The 14,871-nt window shown below is 43.6% G+C and overlaps 1 long non-coding RNA gene across 1 annotated transcript; it reads right to left on the bottom strand.

Annotated features, from left to right (window-relative positions):
- Positions 1–2,648: 2,648 nt before the first annotated feature.
- On the bottom strand, positions 2,649–14,478 carry LOC110257993. Its single transcript, XR_002340951.1, has 3 exons — positions 14,419–14,478; positions 7,139–7,201; positions 2,649–3,289 (listed from the first exon to the last, which is right to left on the bottom strand). It is a non-coding gene; the product is annotated as an uncharacterized LOC110257993 (long non-coding RNA).
- Between the last annotated feature and the right edge of the window lie 393 nt (positions 14,479–14,871).

Genomic DNA, 14,871 nt, shown 5'->3' with positions numbered 1-14,871 from the left:
ACAGAGTCCAAGTTGAGCGCAACATACATTTTCACATATATTTGATCACTGTCATAGCTTCTATGGGGTTATAATCTTCTCAAGGTGTTTACCCATTTTTAAACTCAGCTATTATCCCACAGTCTTCTGTTTTTTGTTTTGTGTGTGTGTGTGTGTGTGGTGTGTGTGTGTGTGTGTTTTGTTTTGTTTTAATTGAGTGTTAGTTTCTTATATTTTTGGGATTTGGGTCCCTTATTCAGAAGCAATATTGCAGTATTTCCTCCCACCCTATAGATTGCCTTTTCATTCTGTCGATTGTTAAGGAGACTATACTTTTTTGACTGGGGAATCATAGAACCTGGGCAGTGATCATTTGGCCATACATGTGTGAGTTTATTTTTAGGTCTTCTCTATGGATCATTGGTCTGTCTTCCTGTTTAGATGCTAGGGGTAGACTTTTTTGCTGCCATGGCTTTGCAGTGTGTTTTGAATCTGGGGATTGGACATCTCCATTTTTATTCTTTGCTGTCAAGATCATTTTTTTATTTTGGGTTCTTTGGGGTTCTACTTGTATTTTAGGATTTTCTTTCCAAGTCTCAAAAAATGGCATGAGGTTTTGTGAGTGGTTGCAGTTTATGTGTACTTCATTTTCAGTAGCAGAGAAATGTCGACACATTAAACCATCCAGTCTAGGAACATGGTGTGTCGTTCCAAGCACTTGCACCTTCTTTAATTTCTTTCAGCCATGATCTGTAGTTTTCAGTGTACAAATTGTTTCACTCCATAAAGGGGTGCCACTGCCTTCCTTGGTCTTCCAGGCTCAGGGGTGAGAAGGATGTGCTCATGAAAAGAGTGACACAACCCTCTCTCCCGTCTGCCCATTCTGTCCAGCACCGGTGCCCTGAGCCATGCGCCTCTCTACTAGCAAAAAATGGGGTGCCCTTCTGGGAGTTCCTCCCAGGTCAGAGTGTTGACACTGTTGTTTGAGTGTCCCCAAGGACTCTCACAACGCCTAGCATGGGTCCAAGTGCCCAAGATAACCTGCAAATGAAAGATCCCCTCTGGATGTCCAGGTTCCCTGAATGAAGGAACAGTGAGGTGAGGGTGGTTGTTTGCCTCTTCTTCATCTTGCAAGCTCTTAGAGCTGCTCCGTCCACTGTGGTACCCACTAGCCAGAAGTGCAGGTTATTTTTAACTTAGTTCAAATTGTGGTTAACTCAAGCAATTAAAATAATCACACACACACACACATAACACCCAATGGCTTGATCACACTAGCCATATTTCAAGTGTGCCTGTAAATGTTGGGGTTTCTAGTTAGTCAACTTGAGGGGAGAGCTGTAATGGACCTGCGGAAGTGAGAGATTGACAGGTGTTTCTCCCAGCATCTTGCTTTCTTGAAGGTTTAAAACCATGATCAATGTCTTGCTGAAGGACTGTTGCTCCCAGAGCCCAGGGGAGATGTGAGAATCTGGAGAGGACTAGTGGGTGCTTGGAAGGCAGCATTAGGTGAAGGGGAAGGGGAGAAATGGTGGGGCAACTTTTCTTATAATGTCATTGCTCATGTTTATTTTTCTGCAGAATTGATTGTGAAGAGCGTTGGTAGCAACATGATGAAATTCAGGTAGGAACAACACTGCCAAAGGTGAAAGCTCGGATTCAGGTTCCCCGCTGGAGGGATCCCTTGCAGCGATTTTGGCTTTGTTTTTAAATTCACCTATGACAGCCATAAGCTGATGGGGCACAATACTCTGAGAGTCACTTGACACTGGAGACCCAAGTTCTTGGAGGAGTGTCTGGTGGTGGATGAGAAGTATACTCTGTCTGCACTTTCAGGATCCCATTGCTCTTTCTTCCTCATGTGAAGGCACTCCCAGGGAAGGATGGCTTGTGGAGCACATCCTCTGGGATCACGGATGTGCTTCAGCCTCCTTAAGGTCATCTCAGACTGGACAGCTCACACAAGGCTGATGTGCTGATGCACACATCATGTTTGAGAGAGGGCTCCACGTCCACCTGCCTGGGGACCCTCCCCACCAGAAGGAAGTCTAGAGGAATGTGTGAAGGGGAGGCTGGGCTTCTCTGCACACTTGCTCTCACAGACCCACCACCTGGTCTCCTGGGCTTGACCAGGCCCAGGACAGAGGCTCAGGGCAGCAGGGCCTGGGACCCCTGGTTGCCTGAGAATCCACCGCTCATCCAGGCAGCCCTGGCCCTGATCCCCACACCCCAGTCATGTGCACACCGTGTCCTCTCCTCAGGCCTGACCAGCTCTCATCCCTCCTTGTCCTTCCAAGTCTCAGGGCAAAATCCTGGCAGGCACCCTGTGTTATGTAGATGCCTGTTGCCTCATTTTGGGGCAAGGAATTTGGATATATTCCTTCACCTCTGATTGTGCTTTTATCCTCTCTGAGGAGCTGGGAAAGTCAGGGTGGTGTTGTGAGCAATAAGCTTCTGCCAGATACCTCAGGTCACCCCAGGTAATAAGGGAGTCCTGGTTGTGTGGAGGTTTTTGTCCTTCCCTCCCCCAGGTGCCAGCACAGGATCAGGCCCATCCATGCCAGGAACTCCCTGGGTGGCATGGATTGGCTAACTGCCTGGAGAGAGGCAACATAGCCATGGCCCTTCTTCCACCCTGCCCTCATTGGAGGAAGGAAATGAGCCAGTAATTAGAGGAGAGAAATGAGGAAGGAGGGAGTCGGAAGCTGGGGTGCTGGAGGAAGGCCAGGGTGTGCCCTGAGGTGCATGGGGACAGAGGCAGCCTGTGTGTGAGGCAGGAAGACACAGGTCTTATTCCAAGTCACATTGAGGGAAGCAGAGGGCTGCAGCAGGATCTTGGGGATCAGAGACCTTCTCCACTGTAGATGTGAACCAGCTGAGGCCCTGGGAGGTCCATGGAGGCGAGGACAGAAAGGGGCCCGAGACTGAGCTCCCTGCAGCATCATGGTCCTGAGGTTCCATCTTGATTCTAAATCACCCCTTTCCTTTCCCATGGCCTCCCCAACCTGGTGGCTGCCCCTGGACACAGAACACTACATGGCAGATAATGAGAATTCTGACCACAACTGTCAGGGTCATAAGGTAATCTGTTTCCTCTTTCACATCTTTATGTTTTCCTCTCTTTTTGTCACCCACAGACTCTTCCTTGTAAGTCTTTACCACCTCCTCTCTCCATCCTTTTATGATACTTACCATGATGGATTTGGTCTCAGGGACTGTACTTTTCCTTCCAGACACCAAAACGCTCCCTGTTCATGCGTTTAAGAAAAACATTTGGGGGGACAGCTTCCGATGCTGATGATGAGCACACCTAGGAAGAACCAGTGTCAATGTGGCAGACCGGGGTGCAAAGGTGAGGAGACAGATGCGCCTGTTCTCCGCAGCATGCCCAACTTTCTTTTGGTTTTTCAGAAAGCCAGACAAAACTGTGTGGCCACCCTTGAGTGTGACCACGAAGTGGAGAAAAGAGGAGGTATTAATCCATCCAGAGGATGCCATGAGCACACCTTCCAAGCAACATCCCCATCCCAGGAGCCCCTGAGGTTGCTAGTCAGAGGGGGCACTGTAGGGCCATCAAGTGCATAACTCACTAGGGGCTCTTCCCAGTGTGTTCTTTTTGAAGAGCCCCACTGGAGTGGTCCAACATCCTCTGCAGGACCCATCCCTGCCAGTGCCAATCCCCATCCCCTGAAGTTACCAGGGAGCCTCCTCCCCCCACCCCCAGGGAATCACCAGGTGATGTGAGGCAATGGAGGAGTAGCCCTGACCTGTCCAGTCTCAGGACTTCTGGGAAAAGGGTGAAGAAGACCCAGACACCTGCTGCTCTGTGAGCAGGGAACTCACTGTCCCTGCTCTGCATCCCTATGGACTCTTCATGGTCCTGGTATCATGTTGGGAAGCTGCAGGATCCCTGCTTGCCTAGGAGGTACCTGAGCCCTTGGGGTCCCTCAGCCTCTGCAGCCCCCTTGCAGGTCTGGGTCACCTTATGGCCCATTTCACATCTGCGCTGGAGCTTCTGTAGATTATATACGTGTCCAAGTCACACTAAAGCAGCATGAGTGGCACTCCATTGCAGTGCTCATTTGGGATGGGTTGCCAGGTAGGATTTATGTTACTTCTGTTCCTTTTGTTTTTTTCTTCAATTTTGTCATTAAATAACATAAACAACTTGTTTTATACATTTAAAAAAGCAGTGTTGTGGAGTTGCCTTGTGGCTCAGCGGGGTAAGGCTCTGGCTTGTCCCTGCTGTCTCTGGTCACAGGTATGGCATGGGTTCCATCCCTGGCCCAGGAAATTGTGCATGCTGAGAGAGTAGCCAAAGCTTTTTTATAAATAAATAAATAAATAGCAGTATTGTCCCCAAATGATCACCTTTGTGTTACAGATTGTCAGTCCGACACCAGTGACAGCCTGGATGTGGACACCCCCAGCCTGTCTCACAACCTCCATACCATCAGGACCTCCACATAGACAAGCACAGCAGAAGCCTCACTCAATGCTCACCTCCTAGGACACCTCACTTAATGTAATCTCTGTTGTTTAATTGTGTGTCCCTTGTTTTATCCTTTAGTTTTATCTATATGTTCTACGTGTTCAGTATTCATCTCTATGTTGTGTTTTATGAAATAAAATGTTTCTTATTAAATTTGTTATTACACTGTATTTATCTATACAGCTGCTTTTAGAATCCTGCTTTATAAAATACACACAGAGATAGAAAAGCACCCTCAGCAGAGGCAGCGCTTCATGAATTGTTGGAAGGGAGTGCCCTAGCGTCCACCAGGATCACTCCCTCCCTCACTTATCCCTCACCAAGTCTCAGTTCAGTAAGGAACTCCAAAGTTCATACTTTACAACCGGTCCCATGTCAGTGGTTTGTTGTTGTTGTTGTTATTGTTCTTTTGAGGGCCACACCAGCAGCATATGGAAGTTCCCAAGCTAGTGGCTGAATCTGAGCTATAGCTGTTGGCATATGCCACAGCCACAGCAACACTGCATCCGAGCCACATCTGGGACCTATACCACAGCTCACCGCAGTGCCAGATCCTCAACCCACCGAGAGAGGCCAGGGATTGAACGTGCATCCTCATGGATGCTAGTCAGATTCATTTCTGCTGAGCCACGATGGGAACTCCCCATGTCAGTGTCTTTCTAGGGAGTCTGTTGTTGAAGCCTGTTCATCCAGTGGTCATGGGGACAATAGACCCAGGATCGTTCGTGATGGCTTGGACATCAGGACTCTTGATACCCACTCGGCCTGGCTTGTAAAAAGTTCGTGATTCATCATCTGCCCCTTGTGAATCTTAAATATGTTTCTCTATTTCCTTCTGGCACGAGTATTTATTGGCAACAATGTTTCTGAAATTATAAGTGTTATTTCCTTATAGTTCTCCTTTTTATTCTAGATGCCCAGAGGAATTTTTTTTAAGCCCGACACTGCAGTATCATCTCTTATTAGTCATTGCAAGTAAATGATCAGTGTTCTTTTGAAAACAATTTCAAGACCGACCTTTTTAATTTTCAGAAAAATCTGCATGATACTGTTTAAAATTTGCTTTGTACCATTGGTTTTTTCTCCTTCAGGTCCCTCAATCATTCATCTTTCAGATCTCTTATGACTGTCTTTTATTTCAACACATTCATCAGATATTTTACAATGTCTTGCTTGATTTATGTTCCAGGAGTTGTTTTTGTTTTGTTTCGTTTTGTTTATAGTTACTGAGAATTTCTTCCTTTTCATCCACCATTTCTGATAAGGTCTTATTTCTCACCCTGTTTCTCCTAGTTTTAACTTCATTTACAAAATGATTTTTCAGTATGTTAATTCTTTTTTGAATCCTATACCCTAACTGCTGAGTTTTTAAAATTCTGATCTCTGAGCACTTGGATTATTTTCACTTTTTCTAATGCATTTTTCTTCTTTACATTATTTGGTCTTTATTTTAATCAACATTCATGCATGACAAGAGGATCATCATATCCATGGAGAAGTTGATAAGCATTTGGATTGGCTTACTTATCCAGTTTTTTTTTTTTATTGAATTTTATTTGGCACGCCTATGGCATGTGGAGTTTCCTGGGCCAGATACCAAACTAGCACTATAATAGTGACCCAAGCAGCTGCAGTAACAATGCCAGATCATTAACCTGCTGAACCTCAAGGAATCCTTTTAATTGAAGTATAATTGACCACAACACTAAGGTTCCAGACGCAAAAATATATTTTGATTTTGCTGTTCATTCCAAAATGATCATCACAACTAATATAGTAACCATCTGTCCAAAGCCAATGTTGTTACAAAGGTCACTATGTTATCTATGCTACAATTTAATCCCATAACTCATTTATTTTTTACCTAGATTTTTGTAGTCATTAATTTCCCTGGCATATTTCTCTCATCAGTGCACCCATACCCTCTTGGCAACCACCTCTTTGTTTTCTGTATCTATGACTGCATTATGTGTTGTTAGGTTTGTTCACTTGTTTTGTTAGTTTCCACATATAGGTGATATCACATTGTTTGTCTTTTTCTGATATTTAACTGAGCATAATACCCTGTAGGTCCATCCATCTTGTCACAAATGGTAAGACTGCATTCATTTTTATGGCTAATAGTCCATCTGTGATATATATACATATGTGTGTATATCACAGGAGCATGGCTGGTGTTGGTTGTGTGTGTGTGTTGTGTGTTGTGTGTGTGTGTGAGAATCACATCTTCTCATGCATTCATTTATTCATAGATGCTTTGGAAAAATACCCAGAGGTGGACAGGTGGATTTTCTGAAATTTCTATTTTCAATTTGTTTAGGAAACTCCATATTTAAAGTATATTACTTAAGATATTATTAATTATAATGCGTCCTACTGCATTTCACCTCATGCTGCAGATATGAGGGGTTTTTTTTTCTTCAGTGATACTAGGTTCGTTAAAGGCAGAAAAATTTTTAGGATGCCAATTTTCTCCTGATCTATTTACAGTATCTAGAAATAAGTTCTTAAAATTACTTTTTGTTAACTTTCGGTGATTATTTATAATTGCTATCTCTAGAGCAGTATTTTCTATAAGGGTGAATAATTTCATGTGACACTGAATGGAACACATAAAGAGTATAAAAGCAATTTTAATAAACAATTTGCATTACAAAGCAAACTTACCTCCATGTTATGGACTCAACTGGGGTGACAAAGGCTGGAATGCAGAGAAAAGAGACAGAGGACCTGTGGGAATGCATAAAAGGGCAGAATTTATTACCAAGTCCAGGCTCAAATGGCTCATCACACAACAGGACAATAAAGTGAGAGGTGATACACAAATGTTGGCTAAAGAAATAGCTTTATTCAGAAAGCTAGCAGACAAACCAGTGCAAAAGGGTCCCAAAGACTTTCTACTAAAAGGGGTGAAGGTGTGGCTGGTTGTGGCCAACTTCTTGGTGCCAGAATTCTTTTATTATTATTTTATTTTTTTATTTTTTATTTTCCCACTGTACAGCAAGGGGGTCAGGTTATCCTTAGATGTATACATTACAATTACAGTTTTTCCCCCACCCTTTCTTCTGTTGCAACATGAGTATCTAGACATAGTTCTCAATGCTATTCAGCAGGATCTCCTTGTAAATCTATCCTAAGTTGTGTCTGATAAGCCCAAGCTCCCGATCCCTCCCACTCCCTCCCCCTCCCATGAGGCAACCACAAGTCTCTTCTCCAAGTCCATGATTTTCTTTTCTGAGGAGATGTTCATTTGTGCTGGATATTAGATTCCAGTTATAAGTGATATCATATGGTATTTGTCTTTGTCTTTCTGGCTCATTTCACTCAGTATGAGATTCTCTAGTTCCATCCATGTTGCTGCAAATGGCATGATGTCATTCTTTTTTATGGCTGAGTAGTATTCCATTGTGTATATATACCACCTCTTCCGAATCCAATCATCAGTCGATGGACATTTGGATTGTTTCCATGTCCTGGCTATTGTGAAGAGTGCTGCAATGAACATGCGGGTGCATGTGTCTCTTTTAAGTAGAGTTTTGTCTGGATAGATGCCCAAGAGTGGGATTGCGGGGTCATATGGAAGTTCTATGTATAGATTTCTAAAGTATCTCCAAACTGTTCTCCATAGTGGCTGTACCAGTTTCATTCCCACCAGAAGTGCAGGAGGGTTCCCTTTTCTCCACAGCCCCTCCAGCACTTGTTATTTGTGGATTTATTAATGATGGCCATTCTGACTGGTGTGAGGTGGTATCTCATGTTGGTTTTGATTTGCATTTCTCTTATAACCAGCGATGTTGAGCATTTTTTCATGTGTTTGCTGGCCATCTGTATATCTTTGGAGAAATGTCTATTCAGGTCTTTTGCCCATTTTTCCATTGATTGATTGGCTTTTTTGCTGTTGGGTTGTATAAGTTGTTTATATATTCTAGAGATTAAGCCCTTGTCAGTTGCATCATTTGAAACTATTTTCTCCCATTCTGAAAGTTGTCTTTTTGTTTTCCTTTGGGTTTCCTTTGCTGTGCAAAAGCTTTTCAGTTTGATGAGGTCCCATGTGTTTATTTTTGCTCTAATTTCTATTGCTTTGGGAGACTGACCTGAGAAAATATTCATGATATTGATGTCAGAGAGTGTTTTGCCTATGTTTTCTTCTAGGAGTTTGATGGTGTCCTGTCATATATTTAAGTCTTTCAGCCATTTGGAGTTTATTTTTGTGCATGGTGTGAGGGTGTGTTCTAGTTTCATTGCTTTGCATGCAGCTGTCCAGGTTTCCCAGCAATGCTTGCTGAATAGACTTTCCTTTTCCCATTTCATGTTCTTGCCTCCCTTGTCAAAGATTAATTGACCATAGGTGTCAGGGTCTATTTCCGGATTCTGTCTTCTGTTCCATTGGTCTGTCTGTCTGTTTTGGTACCAGTACCACACTGTTTTGATGACTGTGGCTTTGTAGTATTTCTTGAAGTCTGGGAGAATTATGCCTCCTGCTTGGTTTTGTTTCTCAGGATTGCTTTGGCGATTCTGGGTCTTTTGTGGTTCCATATAAATGTTTGGATTGTTTGTTCTAGTTCTGTGAAAAATGTCATGGGTCATTTGATAGGGATTGCATTGAATTTGTAGATTGCTTTGGGTAGTATGGCCATTTTTACAATATTGATTTTTTCCAATCTAGGAACATGGAATATCTTTCCATTTCTTTCATCTTCTTTGATTTCTTTGATTAAAGTTTTCTAGTTCTCGGCATATAGGTCCTTTACCTCTTTGGTCAGGTGTATTCCGAGGTATTTGATTTTGTGAGGTACAATTTTAAAAGGTATCGTATTTTTGTATTCCTTTTCTAATGTTTCATTGCTGGTATACAGAAATGCAACCGACTTCTGAATGTTAATCTTATATCCTGCCACGTTGCTGAATTTATTAATCAGTTCAAGGAGTTTTGGGGTTGAGTCCTTAGGGTTTTCTAGGTATAGTATCATGTCATCTGCATACAGTGACAGTTTGATCTCTTCTCTTCCTATATGGATGCCTTTTATTTCTTTTGTTTGTCTAATTGCTGTGGCTAAGACTTCCAAAACGATGTTGAAGAGCAGAGGTGAGAGTGGGCATCCCTGTCTTGTTCCAGATTTGAGTGAGAAGGCTTTCAGTTTTTCCCCATTGAGTATTATATTTGCTGTGGGTTTATCATAAAAGGCTTTGATTATATTCAGGAATGTTCCCTCTATACCCACTTTGGCGAGGGTCTTGATCATGAATGGATGTTGGACTTTGTCAAATGCTTTTTCTGCATCTATTGAGATGATCATATGATTTTTGACTTTTTTTTTGTTAACGTGATGAATGATGCTGATTGATTTGCGTATGTTGAACCATCCTTGGGAACCTGGGATGACCCCAACCTGGTCATGGTGTATAATTTTTTTGGTATGCTGTTGGATTCGGTTGGCTATGATTTTGTTGAGAATTTTTGCATCTATATTCATCAATGATATTGGCTGATAGTTTTCTTTTTTGGTGGTATCTCTGTCTGGTTTTGGAATGAGGGTGATGGTGGCCTCATAGAATGTCTTTGGGAGTATTCCTTCTTCTTCAACCTTTTGAAAGTGTTTAAGGAGGATGGGCACCAATTCCTCTTTATAAGTTTGATAAAATTCACCTGTGAAGCCATCTGGTCCTGGACTTTTATTTGTAGGGAGTGATTTTATGACCTCTTCAATTTCATTTCTAGTGATCGGTCTGTTCAGTTGGTCTGTTTCTGCTTGATTCAGTTTTGGCAGGCTGTAAGATTCTGGAAAATTGTCCATTTCTTCCAGATTGTCAAACTTGTTGCCATATAATTGTTCATAGTATTCTCTTATGGTTTTTTGTATTTCTGCTGTATCCGTTGTGATTTCTCCTTTTTCATTTATAATTTTGGTGATTTGGGTTCTTTCTCTCCTCTTTTGAGTGAGTCTGGCCAGGGGTTTGTCAATTTTGTTCACCTTTTCAAAGAACCAGCTCTTGGTTTTATTAATTTTCTCTATTGTTTTTTGAGTCTCTATTTTATTGATTTCTTCTTTGATCTTTATAATTTCCTTCCTTCTGCTGACTTTAGGACTTTTTTGTTCTTCTTTTTCTAACTCGTTTAGGTGAAGGGTGGTCAATTTGGGATCTTTCTTCTTTTTTGCGAAAGGCCTGTATTGCTATGAATTTCCCTCTGAACACTGCCTTCGCAGCATCCCATAGATTTTGAGAGGTTGTGTCTTGATTATCATTTGTTTCAAGGTAGTTTTTAATTTCCTTCTTGATTTCCTCATTGACCCCTTGGCTTTTTAGTAGCATGTTGTTTAGTCTCCATGGAGTAGGTTTTTTCTCTTTGCTTTTCCCATGGTTGATTTCTAATTTCATGGCATTGTGGTCAGAGAAGATACTTGAGATAATTTCTACGCTCCTAAATTTATTGAGATTAGCTTTGTGTCCCAATATGTGGTCGATTCTTGAGAATGTTCCATGAGCATTTGAGAAGAATGTGTATTCTGCTTTTTTTGGATGTAGTGTCCTGAAGATATCAATGAAGTCTAACTTTTCTATTGTTTCCTTTAGGATCTCTGTTGCTTTATTGGTTTTCTGTCTAGAGGATCTGTCCATTGATGTGAGGGGGGTATTTAGGTCTCCTACTATGATTGTATTCTCATCAATATCTCCCTTTATGTCTGTTAATATTTGTTGTATGTATCTGGGTGCTCCTATATTTGGGCATATATGTTGATGATAGTAACATCCTCTCCTTGGATGGATCCCTTAATCATTAAGTAGTGTCCTTCTTTGTCTTTATGTCTTTTGTTTTAAAGTCTATTTTGTCTGATATGAGCGTTGTGACTCCTGCTTTTCTGTCATGTCTATTGGCATGAAATATTTTTCCCCACCCTTTCACTTTCAATCTATATGTATCCTTTGTCCTAAGGTGAGTTTCTTGTAGGCAGCGTATTGAAGGTTTTTGCCTTTTTATCCACTCCGCCACTCTGTGTCTTTTGATTGGGGCATTCAGCCCATTGACATTTAAGGTGATAATTGATAGATGATTATTTATTGCCATTTGAACCTCGTGTTCCAGTTGATTCTATGGTTCTCCATTCTTCCTTTCTTTCTTTTTTCTTTTTTTTTTTTTTGGTTGGATGGTCTCCTGTTATTATCTGCTTGAGTGTATTTTTTTTCCATTTTTTGCAAATGCAATATTTGGTTTTGGCTTGTGGTTGCCCTGTTTTTTAAGTATGCTAATCCCTTCCCATAATTGTGTGTTTTAGCCTGATGGTCCTGTAAGTTCAAACACTTCATTACTATATTAAAATTAAGAAGAGAGGGATACAAACAAAAAGGGTTATTTACCTCCTGACATCCCTTGCCCACATTTTATGGTTTTGATGACTCTTTTTTTTTCTTTTTAATTTTATTTTGTTTGAAGCATGTTCATGATTAAATCTGTATGCTGGCTTATTTGAGTGACTGCTCTCTGATTGCGGTTTCCTCAGTCCTAGTTCTTCCTCTTCTTTTTTTTTTTCTTTTCTTTTTTCTCTTCCCTTTCCTTCCTTTCTCTTTGGTTTAGAGAAGCCCTTTCAATATTTCCTTTAACCTGGGTTTTGTGTTGCTGTATTCTTTAAGTTTTTGTTTGTTGGGAAAAACTTTTATTTCCCCTTCTATTTTAAATGATATTCTTGCTGGATAGAGTAATCTAGGTTGCATATTTTTTCCTTTTAGCCCTTTAAATATCTCTTGCCATTCCCTCCTGGACTGGACTGTTTCTGTAGAGAAATCAGCTGATATTCTTATGGGGGTTCCCTTGTAGGTAACTTTCTGTTTTTCTCTTGCTGCCTTTAGGATCCTCTCTTTATCACTAACTTTTGCCACTTTTATTATGATGTGTCTTGGTGTGGGTCTGTTTGGGTTCAGTTTGTTTGGGGCCCTCTGTGCTTCTTGTATCTTGAACCCAGTATCCTTTAGATTTGGGAAGTTTCCATCGATAATTTCTTCAAATATTTTTTCCATCCCCTTATCTTTTTCTACTCCTTCTGGAATTCCTATTATGTGTAGATTGGCCTGCTTTATATTATCCCATAGGTCTTTTATATTGCTTTCCAGTTTTTTGATTCGGTTTTCTGTCTATTGACCAGATTGAGTGATTTCCATTATTCTATCTTCCATATCACTGATTCGTTCTTCTGCATTATTCATTCTGGTTTTTACTGCCCCTAGTTCAGTTTGCATCTCTGCAAATGAATGTTCTAGTTTTTCTTGGCTCCTCCTTATATTTTCTAGTTCCTTTCTGAGGGTATCTGCATTACTGTTCATATCTTCTCTTAATTCCTTCAGTAGTTTCACTATTTCTCTTTTGAACTCCAGGTCTGTCTGACTGCAGAGATGTGTTTCATTGCTGACTGTTTTAGGTGAGTTCTCCTGTTGGTTTGACTGGGGGTGGTTTCTCAGCTTCTCCATCTTGCTTGTTGTTTCCTTTCTCCTGAGGGAGTTGTACTCTCCGTTATCGGGCAGTGTTTGCCTTGTCACTGCCGTGGAATATTTCCTGAGGGCTGGCGTTGTTGGTCAATCTTTTTTGAGGCAGTGTGGCTTTTCTGGAGAGTTGATGGGGCTAACAGTGTTTCTTTGAAGCAAAGGAGGGCTTCCTGAGGGCAGACAGGACTGGGAGGTCCACACCACGATGGTAGCAGATTTCACTTGGTCATGCAGAGCTTGGTCTGGTGTTTTTAGGCTGTGGGGTTCTTGCAGGGGGTTGGCGGTGTTGGGCAGCTGTTCCTAGGAGTGCAGCACCCCCTGGGGGCTGGAGCAGCTATCTGGGTCACTGAGAACCTAAGAGGCTCTTCCCTAGGGCTGCCTGACTCAGAAGGACGGCCTGAGAATGTAGGCGGATCTTTTCACAGTCTGGCTGAGCTTGTTGCAGCTTTTCTGGGCTGCAGGGGCTCTTCCAGGGGGCTGGTGGTGCTGAGCAGTTATTTCACGGGAGTGGGGCACCCCCTGGGGGCTTGGGCGGGTAGCAGGGCCGTTGGAGACCCAAGAGGCTCTTCCCCGGAACAGCCCGACTCAGAAAAACCGTCTGAGATCTTTTCCCGACTCGGCCAGGCTTGTTGCAGCTTTTCTGGGCTGCAGGGGGTCCTGCCTGGAGCTGGCAGTCCTATGCAGCTGGTCCACCAGAGCATCCCCTGCGGGCTTGGGCGGGTAGCAGGGCCGTTGGAAACCCAAGAGGCTCCTCCCCGGGGCAGCCCGACTCAGAAAAACCGTCCGAGAATTAGGCCAATCTATTCACAGCCTGGCTAAGCTTGTTCTAGCTTTTCTGGGCTGCAGGCCTTTTCTCGGGGGCTGGTGGTGTTTGGTGCTGCTCTGCGGAAGTGTAGCCCCTCCAAAAGGCAAGCAGGCCTGTGCAGGGACAGCCCCTGCGGTGGTAGGCTTCAGGCAATTGTTGAGGCCAGCCCTCCTGGATGGCAGGCAGCCCCGGTCCGGTGAGAGCGTAGGGTGTGGCGGGGGTGGGGGAGGGGATGCACTGGGAAGCACAGCTTTCAGCTAGCTAGTGGGCCTGTAAGCTTGCTGTGGCATGGGGGGTATTCTATGGGGACCCACCCCTTCTTCTCTCCCCTCCCCAGCACAGGTGCAGACCAGGCTCTTCTCCCAGGTTCCCTCTGATGCGGCTTTCCACTTGCCCGCTCCTAGAGTATTGTTCCCTTCCTCTGCGACAGCTTTGTTTTCTAGTCTCCCAGGCAGTCTCTGCCCCGTCAAATGGTTTCTAGACCTCCCAAGCAGTTTCCGCTCTGCCCCGCCCCCCAGCCCGGGGACTAACCTCTGGAGCTGAGGTATCGGTGCCCAGCCCCCACCCAGGAGTTCCCCGGCCCTTTCTCGGGGACTAACCTTCGGAGGCGAGGTCTCGGTGCCCAGCCCCCACCCAGGCGTCCCCCGGCCCTTTCCCGGGGACTAACCTCTGGAGCCGAGGATTCGGTGCCCAGCCCCCATCCAGGCGTCTCAATTTTTGGTGACTGTGCCCATAGTTCAGATGGTCCGTTGGGTTCTTGATCGGCTTTTCCGTACTCCAACTTACTGCTACACTCTTCTCTGCATCTGAAGATTCCTCTGGTTCATTTGATCTTTCCCCCGGTAGGTGACTTTCCAGGGTGCGGGATCCCTTTCTCCTCCGCAATTCCCTTTCGGGAGCGCCCTTCCCGCTGGGATTCACCTTCTCTCACTCTCCTCTTTTCTCCCGTTCTGCCCAATAATGTCACGAACTTCTTGCCATTATTGGAGTTTAGGTTCCTCTGCCAACAATTGGTTGCTGTTCTGTGCGAGTCATTTATTCTGTAGATGTGCTTTTTTAGTTGTGTTTGTGGGAGAGGGCGAGCGTGTCCCCCTACTCCTCCGCCATCTTGTCCTCTCTC

This window comes from Sus scrofa, unplaced genomic scaffold (genome assembly GCF_000003025.6).
Source record: "Sus scrofa isolate TJ Tabasco breed Duroc unplaced genomic scaffold, Sscrofa11.1 Contig1051, whole genome shotgun sequence".
In the NCBI taxonomy this organism is placed as follows: Eukaryota; Metazoa; Chordata; class Mammalia; order Artiodactyla; family Suidae; genus Sus; species Sus scrofa.
This window is presented reverse-complemented; position numbering and strand designations above follow the sequence as displayed.